Below are 16,968 nucleotides of genomic sequence, written 5' to 3' on the forward strand. Positions count from 1 at the left end.
CCTCCTACAAGTAAGGCTGTCTTTGTGGCACCGGGGGTATGACCACGGAAGAGCATGCAAAGTCCCTGCTCTCGTGACCGACGTTACCCAGTACAGCAGGTGAATGGCAGAATCCAGAAGATGGAAGAGTGTCTGAGAACACTCTGGGCCAGAAGGAAACGCGGCCGTGGGAGGACCGGGCAGAGCAGCTGGGGAAGAGGAGGAGGAGACGAAAGGGAAAGGCAAGGGCCAGGCCATGCAAGGTCTTGCAAACCACATCAAGAGCTTTAGGTTCCATCCTAAACTGGATGGGCAGTTGTCAAAGGATTTAAAGCTAGTTGAATGGTGTGAGACTTTTATCTAATCCTGACTGGCCATTCACCCCCACAGTACCCCCCAAATGCAGGCTGCCATTATCTGTCTGTTATCAACCCCTTTCTGATGCTGCTCTGGAGCCGTGGCCTTTCTGGCTGCAGCACTACGAGAGGAAGTATCTGACCTCATGTCTGAGTCCTAACTGGCAGCTTGTTGTCCACCCTTTGGGGCTGTTTTCCTGAGCACAGCAGCTCCCTAGCAGGCCCATCTGCATGTCTCTGTGCTGGTGAGTGAGCACTGCACGCACCAGCACAGAGACTATCTACTTTTCCTGCTTGTGTCCCCCACACAGGAAACAGAGGTGTGAGGTCACGCGCCCTTGGCCCCACACCTCTGTCCCCTGTGTGGGGGACACAAGCAGGAAAGGTAGATAGGCCTAGCATCTGTCAGTCCAGTCCAGAGTGGAGGGAGGGCCAGAGCTTTGGCTGCTGGAAGCCATGGGCTGCTCAGCGTGGAATGGGGAAGTGTCTGGTGCAAGGTAGGGAGGCGAGAAGGGATGGCACGAAGAACCTCCCTGCCTTCCTGGCCCATGGATGAGGATAGCAAGTGAGAGGTCTGATCCTCAACACCTCCGTCCCACTCATGGCTGGGTTAGGACCAACTAGTAGGCAGGCAAGGCCCACCTTTCACTGTCCCCCACACTTCTGTGTCCCCACACCCACCCTGATACCCCTTCCCTTTGCAGACACTGAAGTCCAAGTACCTGGAGCCATGCTCCATCTCGCCAGCATCATGAAGGCTGAGTAGGGGAGGGGAATAGCAGCCAGCACTGGATGTTGCTCCTGGCCATCAAAAAGCAGGAAGGAAGGGGAGCAAAACTAAGTGTTATGCTAGGTGCTTTATCTATGCTGTCAGCTCATTTAAAACTTGCAATCCTACAAGGCAGGCATTCTTATCCCCCTTTTTGCTAATGGAAAACAGAGAGATTAAATAACTCACCTAACATCACACAGAAAGAGACAGAGTTGGGATCTGAAAATATCTCGGTTTGTCTGCTTTCAGAAACTATGGGGCTGGGCTCAATGCTACCTCTGAGGCTGGCAGCTTGCCTGTCTGGGCTTACCCTAGAAGAGGCCCAGGAAGGACAGTACAGAGCACCCTGCATCTAGTACAGCTCCAGCAATGGCCAGAACCCCTGGCCAGGAGTGGAGTTGGGTCAAAAGTCATAGCTCTCTGAGGCCTTTCAACCCCAGTGGGAGCCACCAAGATCTCTCGGAAGTGTTGAGTAGGGTGCTCAGCTCCACTTGCTGGAGAGGGACACAATGGGAGATGTATCTTTCCGGGCAGAGGCAGTGCCAAGAGTTGACAGTGAGTCTTCAATGTCCCTCCCTGCCTAACCTACATACACAGGAGCAGAGGGCATCTGCAATGCATTCTGTGCCTGGCGGCCCCTGCTCCTTCAACCTGAGGGTCCCCAGCATCCACCTCCTCTCTGCCCTTAATCCTCACCCCACAGAGAGCCCAATTAAGCCAGGTGTTCAAACAGCTACCTTAAATCAGTGGGGCCAGCCATGCCCTTTAAGAGCCAAGGCTTCTCCTTATGCATCCTCTGAGATCCCCTGCCTGCATGCAAGAAACCTGGCCATAGGGAACATGAATGGCATTCTTAGTGGGACGTCTGAGCCTATACAGTACAGCCAGATCCAGAGATTCTCTGAGGGCCAATACCACCTAGCACGGCAGACCATGGTACTTTGCCCCTTTGGTCTTCCCAAGGGCCCTCGATGCTGCCCCTACTTCTCAGGGTGGCCTGAACCCACTTCATGTCCATTCAGCCAACTCACTGAGCTACCACTGAGTGTAGGCACTGTGCTAGGGGACCAGGGGCATGCTGAGGCTGAGCAGAGAAACCAGGTCCCAGACAAATGGGAGATGCCGAGTTGACAACCACCCAGAGGATAAGGCAGGGTGACTCCAAGAGCTTCTGGGATTTTGAGTTAGGTGTTGAAAAGTAAAGAGTCTCTGTGAAGCCAAGGACAAGAAGTTGAGGCATATGTGCCAGGCTAAGGAGAGAGACGGTGCAGGCAAGTGTCAGAGCAGATGGGGCCGAGGACAGGCCCTGGGGAATGGAGACAAGCTGGGAGGGTGATGGGCGTCAGGTCACAGAGGGCAGCACACACCACGTAGGCAGGCTGGACTTTATTCTACAGGCAATGTAGTGCCACAAAGACCGAGAACTGCTATGATCCTAAAGTTTGGGTCTCCTCCGATTCCTTTTCTGAAATCCTAACCCCGAGATGATGATATTAGGAAGTGGGCCTGGGGGAGGTAATTGGATAATTAAAATGGGATGAGTGTCCTTGTAAAAGAGGGCCCCGAGAGCTAGCTAGCCTCTTCTACCATGTAAGGACACAGAAGTCAGCAGTCTGTAACCAGGAGGAGGACCGTCACCAGAACCCGAACATGCTAGCACCCTGACCGCAGACTTCCCAGCCTCCAGAGCTGTGAGCAGTGCATGTCTGCTGTGTATAAGCCAGTCCATGGTCATTTGTTACAGTAGCCCAAATTGACTCAGACGAGTGGTGCCGGCACGATCCGACCTGTGTTAGAAGGCAGTGACTCTGGGCACATGTAGTGGCTGACAGCAGCAGCAAGTGGTGAGAAGCAGCCAGAGGGCTGATGGGCCACTGGAGGAGGGTGGGGACCAGAGGAGGGCAGAGGCTGCCAGGGTGAAGGGAGAGAGAAACTCCTAGAAAGGTGGACAGCAGGGGAGGGGTGGCACACACAAAATCCAGGTGGCCGGTTTTGCACCTGGCCAATAGGCTGGAAGTTAGATGGTCACCCCCTGGAAAGGAAATGCTGTGATGTCCCTACAGTGGTCTCTGTCCCCTTCCTGGGACATTCCACAAGGTGCAGGGGTGTTCCGTGGCCACGTATCTACCAACCAAAGCTCCCAGGGGAAGAAAGGAAGGGCTCTGAGACTCAGTATCCACTTTCCCCCATTCTTCTGCTTGGAGACTAACAGCTATGATGATAGAAAATTATTTTTAAAAAACTGGAAAGGGCGGGGGAGATGTGGATGAGACACAAGAAAAGCTATTGGTGCATGCGAGTTAAAAATCTAGAGACTAGATGTGAGTTATTAAACAATTTGCTGCCGTTTCAGCCTAGCTGATTGTTCGCATGTATGATGAGTCAGGGCAGATTCTATTACACTGGGAGATTAAGCAAATAAATGCTAGCTTTTGGAAACACATTAAAATGTGGGACTATGGAAATAAAATTATCTGGAAAATTGTATTAGCAATTCATTAGCTGCAGTGAGATGTGCGGCGGAGCAGGGGGGCTGGCAGCACTGGAGCGCTCCGCTCCCTTCAATGCCTGGGTTTTGTCCTCTGCTACGGAGAGATGTCAGTCCTGGTACCACTGGGGAGGGGGGATTGCTCTGACCGGATGAACGAGAGACCCTCAGAAGTCAGATGATCCACATGACACGGGGGAAGGAAAAGCAGTACAGGGGCCCAGCTCTCCCACATACTCACCTTGTGGCCCTGAGCAAGTCATTTCACTTCGCCAGGTCCATTTGCTCCTTATCTGCCACACTGTGGTTATCAAGAACATTGACTGAGACATCCACATGAAGAGACTTTATAACGTGGTCACAGAGCCAATCCCAGCCAAACACCACCTTCATCTGAAAATCGCGTCCCCTCCTCTGGGCAGACTCACAGACTTATGGTGAGTGCAGAGAAGTCTGGGTTTTGGGCTCTTTCCTCCTCAGCTGGGTACCCTTGTGCAGTGGACAACCTGGATCGTGAGTCATGGCAGCCCTGCACCATACACATGCCTTAGTTGTTATGTTGCCTCTGGGCTGTTTCTGGGAAGCTGACCCTAGAGAAGGCATCTTTGATGAGTTACACCACTTAGGATTCAGTGCCAAGAGCGCCAGCTTCCTCTGATCTCTCACTGTTACACACATAAAGCCCCGTATTGCATTTACTTTGGACTTTCAGCTCTGCCTAATAGATTATAAGCCTCCAAAGCAAGAACTATTGTTTTCATCTTTATATTCCCCAACACACAGCACAGGGCCTGATATAGAGTAGCACTTAATAACTGCACGTTGTATTAGAAAATAAATAAGGGTCTGTGAGACAATAACAAACGTGAGGAAGGAGGTATGAGGAGAGTCATAGTACAGACAGAGGGCCAAGGCTGGTGAGCGTTCAGACCACAGTCTGTAAATGAAACCACTACTGACAGCACCCAACAAGACTCTCCTTGGAAATCAGTCATGGCAAGTGACACACAGGCAGCGCATCTCACTGAGGCCTCCCATGTCTGTCTTGGGGGCTGGACAGGACTGCCTAGTTCTCACTCCATGTCTGAACTCTGTTGCTCAGAAGCAAAGACCCAGACCATGGAAGGATCAGTTTTGCCATTTTATATGTTGAAACAGTCCAAAAATGCCAATTCTGGCCCAGAGACGCAGCCCTTCTTGGATTTGTGATCCCAGTCCAGGAAGCTGTTGTCCCTAACCTTGGTTTCCTCATCTAGAAAAGAGAATTCATAACTAAACTGCCCTTTCCAACCCTGACTTCACAGCCCTGTTACGATGCAACTGACAAACGTTTTTGATTATGTAAATCCCACAAATGTATTATATTGTTTTCTATCAATCTGTAAATTTCAATGTAAATCAAATATATAAATCAGCTTTGACCCAAGGAAGTAATTTTTCAGGTCAAGGAATTAGCACCTCTGCTATTCTGAAGAATGAATGGGACTCAGTCTTAACCTGGACTCCCAGGGTATGTGCTCAAAGGGAATCTGAAGTAGGAAAAGGGGATGCAAAGGATGAAGCTATACAAGGCTCAAGGAGCATGACTCTCAGTAATATGGGCAGGGTCCATGCAAATATCTGGGACCACATTTGCATCAATTCTATCTCCAGGGAAGGTGATGGACACCAGACCCCTGAATGGCAACACAGCCAGTTTTGACTACAGGGCACATATGGTTCAAAGTCTTCCAATTTAAAACAAGCTTAATTTTAGCAAAAAGGAAGGAGGAAGGGAAGGAAGGAAGGAAGGGAGGGAGGGAAGGAGGGAGGGAGGGAAGGAGGGAAGGAGGGAAAGGAAGAAGGGAGGGAGGGAGGGAAGGAGGGAAGGAGGGAAAGGAAGAAGGGAGGGAGGGAGGGAAGGAGGGAAAGGAAGAAGGGAGGGAGGGAGGGAGGGAGGGAGGGAGGAAGGAAGGAAGGAAGGAAGGAAGGAAGGAAGGAAGGAGAGAGAAGGGGAGAAAGAGCCAGGCCAGGGTGGAATAGTAGGCAGGAGGGGTGACATAGATCTAGGGTATTTCACCCAGGTGATGACGGGGTCTGAAATCACAAAACACAAAAACCCTCATGTTTACACCTGTGCCATTTCCATACCAATTATCTCCTTAATAGTAGGGAAGGAAGAGGATCAGAGGGGTACACAGCTGGAGAAGATGTTCAGGTGCTACACCTTCTTGGAGCAAAGCTCTTATTATCTCCCGCTATAAGCAGTTTCCTAATCAAAGGAGCAGAGGGATCTAAATATACTCCAGCTTTTTTTGGTAAGCAGGCTGGGACTGCTGTGTGTGCAAGTGCTGGGGTGTGTGCATGCCTGTGTGTGTGTGCATGTCCATGTACCCTGGAGGGGCTTCTCACGTCCAGTCCTACCCAACCTCACCCAACAAAGGAAGGACTGCCTCCTCTGCCACCCCAACAGCTTCTTCTCCCCACAGAAAGAACATAACAAATTGAGGAGGGTGTGAAAACATTGATTTAAACTAGAAATGTTCCCCACCCTCCACCCTCAGCCCCCAAATCCTTCAGATATGTTTTTCTGCTCCCTCTGACATCTGGGGGATTACTCTTTCCTAAGACACCATCTCCAGCATGGGCAACCTTCATGACCACACACTCAAGCCACCACATAAACTGATGCCTTTTTCTTTCACCCATCTTCTCCTCCCTTTGCCCCTAGGTTGCTGCTGAAAAAGGCAGCAGAGCTGCACCATCCACTCCGCAAGAGAGAAAGAGAGGCAGAGACAGGCAGCACAGGGCTGACTCCCAGGCAAGGCAGGAAAGCTCTGCCTGCATCTTAAGAGGATGGAGAAGGCTGGGGTGGGGTGGGGTGAGGAATAGACAGAAAGGAACAAAGTCCAGCCCTTGATATCTGCAGTGGCTCTCCGTTTTGACTTCCCCTGTGCCATCATTTAGGGCTCAGCTCCTTTTCAAGGGAGGTACTGGACCAAGGGTCAAGAGCCCTCTCTTTAGTTCTCCGGTTTTCCTCTTGGGCATGAGTTCCAGGATCATTTGGGATGCACTCCTGCACTCCCAGCCTTCCTTAGAAGGCTAACTAGGTGGGCAGCAGAGGCCACGTCAGCACACTGAACCCTGGAAACAAATCAGCTTCTGATGAATGGGAGACAAGTTCTCCAGTTCCTTTTACTGGGGTAGGATACACTAAGATACCATCTTAGAAGACTTGTCTCAAACTCAATTAGCTTTGAGCTCATGCATGGGTGTCTGTCTCCTGCATGTGGAGTTACCCACTGCTGGGGCACTCAGTTACATCATCCCAAACCAAGCCAAGAGCCAAAAACCTGAGCATCACTTGTCAATTTCCCCCTTGTCAATTTTAAGTTTCTTTATCCAGCCCTCTCTGCCTCTTTTTCCTTCCTTTCTTATCTACACAGAATCATAGAAGGCATCTACACATCTGTATGACATTCCATTTCCACAAGAGAACAGGGGAATGTGAAGGTTTCAATACCGTCAGTCAAGGGAGCAAAAGCATCTTCGTTGAGTAACAAAAAAAAAAGGGAGAGGAGTTTGAACGGCTGATTCAGATTTGTTTTAAAACTAAGCAATGGATAAGAGAGTGATTACATGTTTCAAAACATATGCCCACATGCAACTTTCAGTCTCTTGGGGAATGTGGCTGCATCCTCAGGCGGTGGCAGCTAGCAGAGCTGGCTCCCGGAAAACCGTGTATTTGTTTAGCAGTGAGCTGCAGACACAAGTGCATTTCATTACTTGGCACCTCCAGCTACAGTAAACAAATTTGTCAGCTCACTAGCTCATTAAGGTGCGCCCTGGACATGGGGGATTTATTGAGACCTGCACAATAAATGTAACATGAATGGATTTACTAATTTTGTCAATCACTTCAACAAACGAGCCAAAGAGGGGGAGAACATGGGGGAGGGGGACAAGAAAAGGGGTGGATAAAAAGGGGAAGGAGGTTTTTAAAAAGGAGGAGAGAAATTTGGTTTGCAAGAAGAGAGAATAAACGGGTTAAGAGGTGACAAGATCTGCATTCTTTTACGGGGCTACACACCCATCTTCCCTTTCAATTTACCTCCTATGCTGGGCTGCCCTTTCAAGGGTACAGGGGCCTCTGGCAGGAAGGGTGCACGCTAAGTTACAAGATGCCAAATCAAGTCCTGGTTCCCTGCAGTGCCACACCGATGGCAACATCCTCCTCCCTTCCTCTCAGCATCAGATATGGAACTAATGAATCCGAGGATTAAAAACCACGTTCCAGGAAGTATCTGCTTCCAAGCACACCAGCAGAGACTAGTATCCTCTGCTGGTACCTCCCACCTGCCCCAGCAGCTCCTTCTTGGATCCCAGTCCACTGGCTGGGCCCTTCCAGACATTCCAGAATGAATTAAAACTTCTCCAGGAGCAAGGGGAGGAAGAAGGAAAGGGAGTGTGAGTGTGAGTGTGTGTGTGTATGTGTGTGTGTGTGTCTGTGTGTGCACGCGCGCGCGCACGCAGTGGGGGGGTGAGTTGGGGTGGAAAGTAAATCCGGAGAGGTATGCAGCCCTCTGGTCTGTAACTTTCAAAATGACAGCAGGACTAGGGCAAAGGTCACCGGGTCCAAGGCCTTAAGCACCTCCGCCAGCTGTGGCAGAGAAGCCTGGAGCCCGCAGGACACCTGCCCGTATAAATCAGCGGTAAGCAGCACCCGCTGAGGGCGAGGACAATGGGCCCACACGGGGGTGGGAGGCAGAACAATGGGGCCTGGCCAGTGCGCAGGCCCGGAACAAATGTGCCCTGGCACCACGGGGGCCCCCATTTGTGAAACTAATTGGCCCACGATTGAAAAATCGGACCAACTTCAACAACCCAGAGAGGAGAAGGGCAGCCTGCAGTAGCCTAACCTCGCCCAGCTCTGCAGAGCAAGCCTAGCCTAGCCCAGCCCAATCCAGCCCAACCTTGGGTGGAGCATCTGATGTGGAAGCCTCTCTCAGGAACTGCCCGTTCTGGCAGAGAGGTGCCTCTGAGATGGGAACAGTCTGGGAGAATGACGGACTGTGGCATGGAGCAAGCAGGCATGGTGCCGACCTGAGGGCCCTGTGCCCAACAACTTCTCCCAAGATGCAGAGAACTTTCTTCCTTGGTGTCTCTACACTGCTCATTCTGTAGAACTATAAAGTTCAAAGGAGAGAGACAGACACCTGTTTACTCTCAGGGTTCCTAAAGCCAGAGGGCTCCCTACTTCGTGCATTTGGGGGTAGGTGGGTAGCAGATAAACCAAAAGCTACAATTGGTTCCATTCTAACTCCACTCCCTGGCAAGGATTCTGCCTGTAACCCTTGGCAAGGTTGCATGAGCACTGCAAGAAACATGGGTCCCTTGGTCTCTAACTCAGCTGATCTTAGAGGCTTCCAGGAAAAGAAGCCCCAGAGTGGGTGAGGGAATGTTGGGATGGAGCATGAAAGGGATCCCAGTCATCCTCTTGCCCTCCCATGGCGTTTTACTGCAGACTCCAAACTGAACAGGAACAAATGAATGGAAAACCTGGCCTCTAGTCCTGGCTTACTCACTGTGCACTCCTGGGCGGGTTACTAGACCTTTCTGGGCCTCAGTTGTCTCATCAGTAAAATGAAGAGGGATACAAATGATCCTTAAAGGGTTTTTCTCCACTCTAATATTCAATAATTCTATTGAAGAGGGTGCTGGCACATTGGTCCTTTCTCCCACTGAGATGGATGTCAGCATCTTCTCTGTCAAAGTCAGACTTGACAGGCTTCTTTTAGCTAAAGAGAATCCCTTTAGCTAAAAGGGAACCACATTCTTAGGCTGACAGAGGGACAGTCACAGACAAGGCAAAGAAAGTATCCAACATTGACTGAGCACCCGCCAGGGGCCAATCTAGGTCCAACCTTTCTCAAGCAGCACTGTGAGATGGGGATTTTTAGGAAGACGGGAAAATTTCACAAGACTTGAGAGAACCTCTAGGTCCCTGTTCTAGGGGACCACCAGTTAGCAGCTTAAGACCTTCTGGAACTGGCTGAACACTCACAGAGGCAATTATTTAGTAGCTGGGTCTGAGAGTACCTGAAGCCTCTCTGTGCCAGGTGAGGGCTGGGCAGATGGGGTGGGGGACGTGGAGGGGGAGATTTCTCTCCCAAGATCCCAGCACCAGAGTGATAGAGAAGACCCCCATGCAACCCTACATACAGGACAAGTCAGAGAACCGGACCCTCTGAATCTAGCGGTCTCATTACGAGAGCACAGCGCCCAACACAGAGTAGGCATTTACATTCTGGCAGTTTGTCCAGAGCTTAATGGAAGACGAGGAGCTTCCATGTGAAGATGAGACCCAATTTCCTTGTCTGGACAATCAGTTATTCCCAGGACTCTTTCATCTCTAGTGTTCTTCAAGTGTAAAAGATGCTTTCTATAGAGAGTCACTCTGTAATTTCAGGCATCCCCAAAGTCAGGGAATGGAGAGAAACTGCAGCCCAGGAGTGGGGTCTTTGGGCAAAAACCCCAAAAATCTCAGCTGGGCTCTCACATTAAATTTCCGGTAAACCCATGTATTCCAGAGATAGGGAGGTGGAGGCAGAGACAGGAGGCAGGAGGAGACCCAGACAGGAAAGAGAGACAGACAGAGGCCAAAGGCCAGGGGGACAGAATGGAGTGGGGAGGGAAGCAGGGGTTGGGCAAGACAGAAATTCAAAATAAAACGATATACTGATTGTTTCAGCACCATTGAAATATCTCTCAAGCATTGGGCAATGAAAAGAAAAACTACCCCATGTAAATAAACAAAATAACAAAAAAGGAGAGGGTGTATTCATTTTACTGACATTTTAATGGATCCTCTCCTTTCCCCCTCAGAAGATGATTACAAATTAAGCAGCATTTAAACTCTTTTTACTGTCAACAATTAAAAGGAGGGCTGTGGGCCTGAGAGTGTGGTGGCCATTCATTCCCACGGTAACCAGGCTATCAGAGACACCACGCGGCCTTCCCATACTGTACGGCACACAATAGCCAAAAAGGGAAACGCGCAGGCAGATACTGTCAATTTTGCAGGACATTCAGAAGCAAATTTCCAGCACAGAGACAGATACCAAGAGCGAGGGCAGGGCAGGTCGAGCTCATGGAGTAGGTCTAAGCAACGGCAGAATATACGCACAGCCTGATTACACCCAATTCAGGGTTTCTTGCATTTGTTTCATGTACGCGTGCGTGTGTGGGTGTGTGTGTGTGTGGGTGTGTACGTGTGTGGGTTTGTGCATGTGTGTGTGTTGCACGTGCACATTACAGGAAGGACTAAGGGCAGAGGTGGTTTTGCCTTCCTAGGGTCAGAGGAATAAACAATAAATCGAGGCCAGAAGCTCTACGCCAGACCCAGAACCAGCCAGGGAGCAGAAAGAGGACACACCTGCTGCCCCGACCTGAGCTTCAACTGAGACGGCGGGGCCACCAACGTTCACCCTTCCAGCACCTGTGCCATGGCCTTCTCCACTGGGCCACAGGTAGAAATCAGGTGATTCTGATTTCACTGTGTTCAGAGGAAAGGATTTCATCATTCCAGGTAGACCAAAGGAACATGTGATTTTTCAGAAATTGACTCTTTTTTCACAATTTAAACTACTGTTACCAATCCGTGCCCAACCCCTGCCTGCCCCAGCCCAATACCACCCATCTTCACATCCTTCTGAAAGGCTAACACCCAATCTGTGTTAGGTCCCAGTAAATTCTGTTGCTAGAACTCTCTTTCGGCTAACTCAATATAGTTTCTAAGCATCCATGTCATCACAGGTACCTTTGAAAATAATGGAATAATGAAAAGTCAATTCCAGAATAAAGGGGAAGAAAAGAAAAGGGTTAAAGAGATAAAGGAGCAGAGAATGTAGCTACCAATTTCCTTTCCAGTCCTTCAGAGAGGGAGATGGGAATCTCAGAAAGTGAGAGTGGGCTACCAGGTGGAGGGCGAGAGGCTGTATTTAGTAGCAGCCGGGCACACTTCCGTACCGTAAAGTTTAATATGCAGGAGGGATGACAGAGAAATAAAAGAGACACGTCCCCTTTAAAAGGAAATATAATTTACAGTGTGCAGCCAGGCGGCCCATAGTTTCAATCTCGTTTACTATAGAGAAAACTCTGCTAGCTGTTCTCTATCCCACAAATCCGATTTAATCAGACAAGCCAGCCAGCGTGGCTTGGAGTAAAAACGGATAATTAGTAAACAGAGAGCTACTCCAGTGCTTCATTGGCATTCGAGTTGGGCTACTGTGTCGCATTTAAAATGCAGTCTGATGAAGTTTACAAAATCAAACCATTTGTTACTCCTATTGAAGAGGCTTCAGGCCACTTGCAATTAAATTGGAATTAGTGCTCAGAATGAGACACAGCAAATTCATACTAAAAAGGGATCTGACTTTGAGACATTTGACTTCACTTCAACGGTTTTCTGTGAGTGTGTGTGTGTGGGTGTTACTGAAAGACTCCTCACTCACCCCAACTCTGCAGGGCTCCCCGACTCCCCACAACCTGCTACTCTCTGGGTTGGCTGTGGGGGGTGGGGCGCCAGGGAAGGGGAGGGACAGCTGACACCAGGGCGCCTGCCAGGCCCTGCATTCACACCAGGAAGATACTGTACTAGGGAAACTGCGTCCACAAAGGACCATATGGCTCCCTTCTGCATTGAGCCCTTGGACAAGAGGGTGGAAGGGGGCAGGGGAAGCTGCCAGAAGGCACACTTCTAGGGGGCACTGGCCCCGCCCACCTCAGACAGCAGGCTGGCGGCCTGAGGAGAGTGGGGGCACCTTTCCCCCTTGGCTGGGCTCCTGTGATGCCCTGCATAGGGATGGCTTCACCCATGACATCCTATGTATCAGCACGCTCCCAGCCCCATGCACTGCCCCTCTAGGCAGAAAAGGGGAGTAAGTTCAGGTCTAGGCACGGCTTCTTAACCTGGAGTCTACGGAACACCTAAGCTGTCCAGGGACAGAATTTAGGAGGCTGGTGAACTGAGAGAAGGGAAAAAAGTGACATCTTTATTTTCACCAGCCTCCCCAACTGAAATTCAGTAGCTGCTTCCATCAGGAATATAAGCAACCAGCCAGTCACATGGGCAGTACTCATAGATATTTTCACATCGCACTAGAAATGTTGCAGTCACTTCAAAGTATCATCTATGCAAGCCGCACCTGCAAAAATATGGCAGTTATTCAATCACAGCTTGATCTTATTGGTTAACGGGATAACGAAGAATCACACATATTACTACTATATTACAAGTGTTTTTTAAAAAATATTTTGGTATCTGTATTTCAAGCTTCCATGATAATCCTGGGTATTTTACTTCCTGCCTTTAGAGACCTGATTCTGAGGAAGGGTTCAGAGGTTTTGCCGCACTGCCCAGGGAGTCCACAGCACAAAAAATGTTAAGAATCCCTGTCTAGATGCCAGGGAAGGAATGGGGAGTTGGCGTTTAATGGGTACAGTGTTTCTGTTTTACGGGATAAGAGTTCTGGAGACAGAGTGTGTTGATGTTTGGATGACAATGTAAATGTATTTAATGCCATTGAATTGTCCTCTTAAAATGGTTAAAAAGGCAATTTTTACTTTACATATCACTTACCAAAATTAAAAAATAAAAAAACCAATCCTGGTCTGAAACTACCTATACCTTTCTGCCACCCAGAAGTATCTAGTCCAAACCAAGATTTATTCCCTCAAACTTCTCCATCTGCAATGAAGAGCTGAACTAAATGTTCAGCCTCCCAGAAAGCAGGGCGCATGGGGCCTTGCAAAGGACCCTGCAGGAGGCCCAGCCTCAGTCTTCAGCTGTGACACCCATGAGACTCACAGACTTGCTTTAAGAGCAAACTGATTGTCTTCCCCACCTGTCAGAATGAAAGCCGCATGAGAGCCGCGACCTCACTTCTCTTACATACCACTGTATCTCTTGGTTCTGACAGGGGTCCAGTGAATATTTATTGGATGGAGAGAAGGACGAATAGGTGGATGATAAAGGATTACACAAATGAATTTGATTTCTCTGGGCTTTAACTCATCTGTAACAGGAAGGGGGAAAGTCTTTGTGGTCCAGTGAAGCTCCTGCTGTTCTAAGGGTCTCCATCAGCATGACATCCTCCCCTATCTGCTGACCACACCTTCCCCCAGGACACGGAGCCCAGGAGGTAGATGTTGGGGGGGGGTTCATGGTGCCCACAGGTGGGGGACACCTGATGTACAATGCTGGGGATGACAGGCCACTGTCCTCCTGGGCCCCAGGACTTTCCTGTGGACCTCAGGGACAGCCCTCCCCCCGCTGCTGCACAAAGCGGTATCCTCCTTGCTGCGGTCCTGCTGGAGCCCAGTGGGCTCACCATGCTACCTTCCCTGCCACAACAGGTGGGTGGTGGTGGTGGTGGAGGACAGGGGAAAGTAAATGCACAGGCTTATTGAACAGGCAGGCAATGAGAGGAAGTCTGTAGGCCTGAGGGGAAGGCTTTCATACAATGTCAGGCGGCATGCAAGGGCTTTTAAAACCTGGAAGGAGGACACTGTCCTTTTTGCTATTTGGGGAAGGCAAGAGAGGAATCTGATTATGGTCAAGAAAAAAATAAATAAAAGACCACATTGCCTACCAGCACTTCCCACTACTTCCAAATCGGGAACTACCCTCCTTTCAGGTAGGCTGCTCTCCTGATTTGATACATCAGTTTCAGGTAAGAAAGATGAGTGTCTGCCAGGTGTCTGGCTGGACATCAAGGCCATGTTAGGTGGTGTGCATGCTCCTCACATAGCTGATAGGCAGTGTGGTCCTCCCCCAACACCCTCGCATGTTCGGACATGCCAGCCCTGGACATTCTGAAGGTGGGTCAGGAGAGAAACCCCAGCCTCAGATGCTGACACCAGAAGGAAATGCAAAGTTGAATGTCACTTCGTGGTTTGGGGTTCTCTCCTCCCATGTGGGTTTCTTAAGTACCACCCCTTTCAGCTCCTCCTCTGGAGTTTTGAGGTCACTGCCTGACAGCTCTGGAGCCGAGGCTGATGCCAGGGCAGATGGAGGCCTTAGGGCTGCCTCTCAGGCCAACCAAAGGCTGTCCAGCACCCTGGTCAGAAGTCATGGTGCAAAGGCACATCTGTTCTAGCTACCCAACACCAGCATCGCTTGATGGCCAAATCTTTCTGCTCTTCCTTTCTTTCTTCCAATGCTCTTCATTTCTATCTTTGAGTGATGGTGCTTTATTTCCCCTGGGAAACAGCATTAGAGTTGCTTTATGTATCGCTCACTCAGTTACTCACTCATGCACCTCAAATGTCTTAAGTTCCAATTCTGTGTAGAAATCAAACCCGAGGCTACACAATGCTAAGAAAATACTTCTTGCCCCCAAGAAGCTTACAGTCTCAGAGGTACAAAGCAAGGAGCCTGGGCTTTGAAGTCAGACCAAACCTGGGTTCAAATTCTGACTCTTCCATTTATTTACTAGTTACATAATCATATGCAAATCACTTCGTATCTCTGGGTCTTAGTTTCCTTTCTGTATTAGAGTTATAATACCCACCATGCAAAGTTGCTGGACAGATTAGAGATAATATACAAAAATGTCTATCACAGTGACACGTGCTTAGGGGATGGAGAAATAGTAGCTGCTTAGAACACTGATCCAGTGCTCTAAGTGCAGTGCAGATATGTAAATCAGGTGGCTGTGGTGTTTTAACTTAGGTACTTCTATGGTTTAAATGTGTCCCCCAAAGTTCCTGTGTTGGAAACTTGATCTTACGCAGCAGTGTTGTGAGGTGAAGGCCTAATGGGAGGTGTTTGGGTCATGGAGGCTCTGCCCTGAGTCATGGATTAATGTCATTCTCCAGGGAGTGGGTTCCTTTGGGAAAAAAGTGAGTCTATCCCACTCTTGCGCTCTCTCTTGCCCTCTCACCTTCCATCATGGAGTGGCACAGCAAGAAGGCCCTTGCATGATGCTGCCACCCTGATCTTGGACTTAGCCTTCAAAACCGTGAACCAAATACATTTTTCTGTAAACATTATCCACTCTCAGCCATTCTGTTACAGCAGCCTGTTACGGACTAAGACAGGTACCATGAGCTGCACTGAGGCTCCCTCGGGGACGTGCTTATAGAGAACGCTCCATGTCTTTCATCACCAAGAAGAGCCACATCTCTAGAGTGTTATATTCAAACCTCATTCCCACCCTTTAAGTTTTCCCATCCAGTTACTCCCAACAAACCCATTATTTGATCTTCAAAAATCTCCCTAGCATGCCTTTCCCTTCCTTACTTCTTTCCTATTCAGCCCACACTTCAAGGCCTGTCGTCCAACTCCCCGCTGACTTCTGGCCAATTCCTGAACTCCCTTGTCTGGGATCCTTCAATTTCACCAGCCTGCTATACCCTAAGCTTGGATCAGTCTAACCACCTCCTGCACTCCCAGAGCTGCCTGCCCACGTTGCCTCTACCTCCGAAGTGCTCACTAACTCCTTGACCCACTGTAATCCCGCTCTTGCTTTCAGCATACCACTGAGACCAAAGCTGTTTGCCTTTGATAACCAGCAATTCCCGTGTCACTAAGAGCAACAGACGTTTTTTAGTCTTCCTCTTAGGAGACTTCTCAGCACCACTGAAAATTGACTGCCTTTTTCTTTTTGAAACCTTTTCCTTTAGCTTCCATGACACCACCCTCTCCTGGCCTCCCTCCTGTTTCTTCCAGTGACTCCTCAATCTCCATCATGGATTAGGATTGTTCCAGAGGGGTATAATAAGTTGAGATTCCTCTGGATTTTATTCCAAGCTCTCTTTTCTTTCTATATTCTCTTGTTATATAAACTCACCCGCTTCCAAGGCTTCAATGATCATTTATATGTTGATGACGACTCCAAAATAGACATACCCATTGGGTCTCTCTCTTCTGAGTTTCAGATACATCTGTATACCCACACGCCTCCTAGGCACACTCCACCTTTGGATGTCACACACACCTTGCTACTATGATATGAAAACTGCTCATCATCCTAACAATAACAAAAAAGCTATTTTTTATTGTATTCTTCATTTCAGTAAAGAATTCCACTATCACTCAGTTGCCCAAGCAAGAAAAGGGGGCATTATCCTAGATTCCTCTCATCTCTCAAAAGAGATCAACTACCAAATGTCTTCAGTTTTCTAATATCTTTTTGTGCATTTATTTATCCATCCCCCATAGAGTGACACTGGTTCCGACTGCCGTATTCCTTTCCTAAATGCTGGCAGTATCAGCCCAGTCTCCCTGCCTTCAGCTTAAACCCTCCAGCTGAGTCACAACCATGTGGTCAAAGTAACTTTTCCACAACATCACCTGATGTCCCTCCTCTGATTAGGATCCTTTTATTACT

At 49.1% G+C, this 16,968-nt stretch overlaps 1 protein-coding gene across 4 annotated transcripts in view; it reads right to left on the reverse strand.

The window, feature by feature from the left end:
* The window catches only part of ZBTB16 (zinc finger and BTB domain containing 16), a 199,985-nt gene that overhangs the window by 14,755 nt on the left and 168,262 nt on the right, over nucleotides 1-16,968 (reverse strand). The gene's annotated exons all lie outside the window — the stretch shown is intronic.

Source organism: Sapajus apella, unplaced genomic scaffold, assembly GCF_009761245.1.
Source record: "Sapajus apella isolate SASKATOON/1434 unplaced genomic scaffold, GSC_monkey_1.0 scaffold16, whole genome shotgun sequence".
NCBI lineage: Eukaryota > Metazoa > Chordata > Mammalia > Primates > Cebidae > Sapajus > Sapajus apella.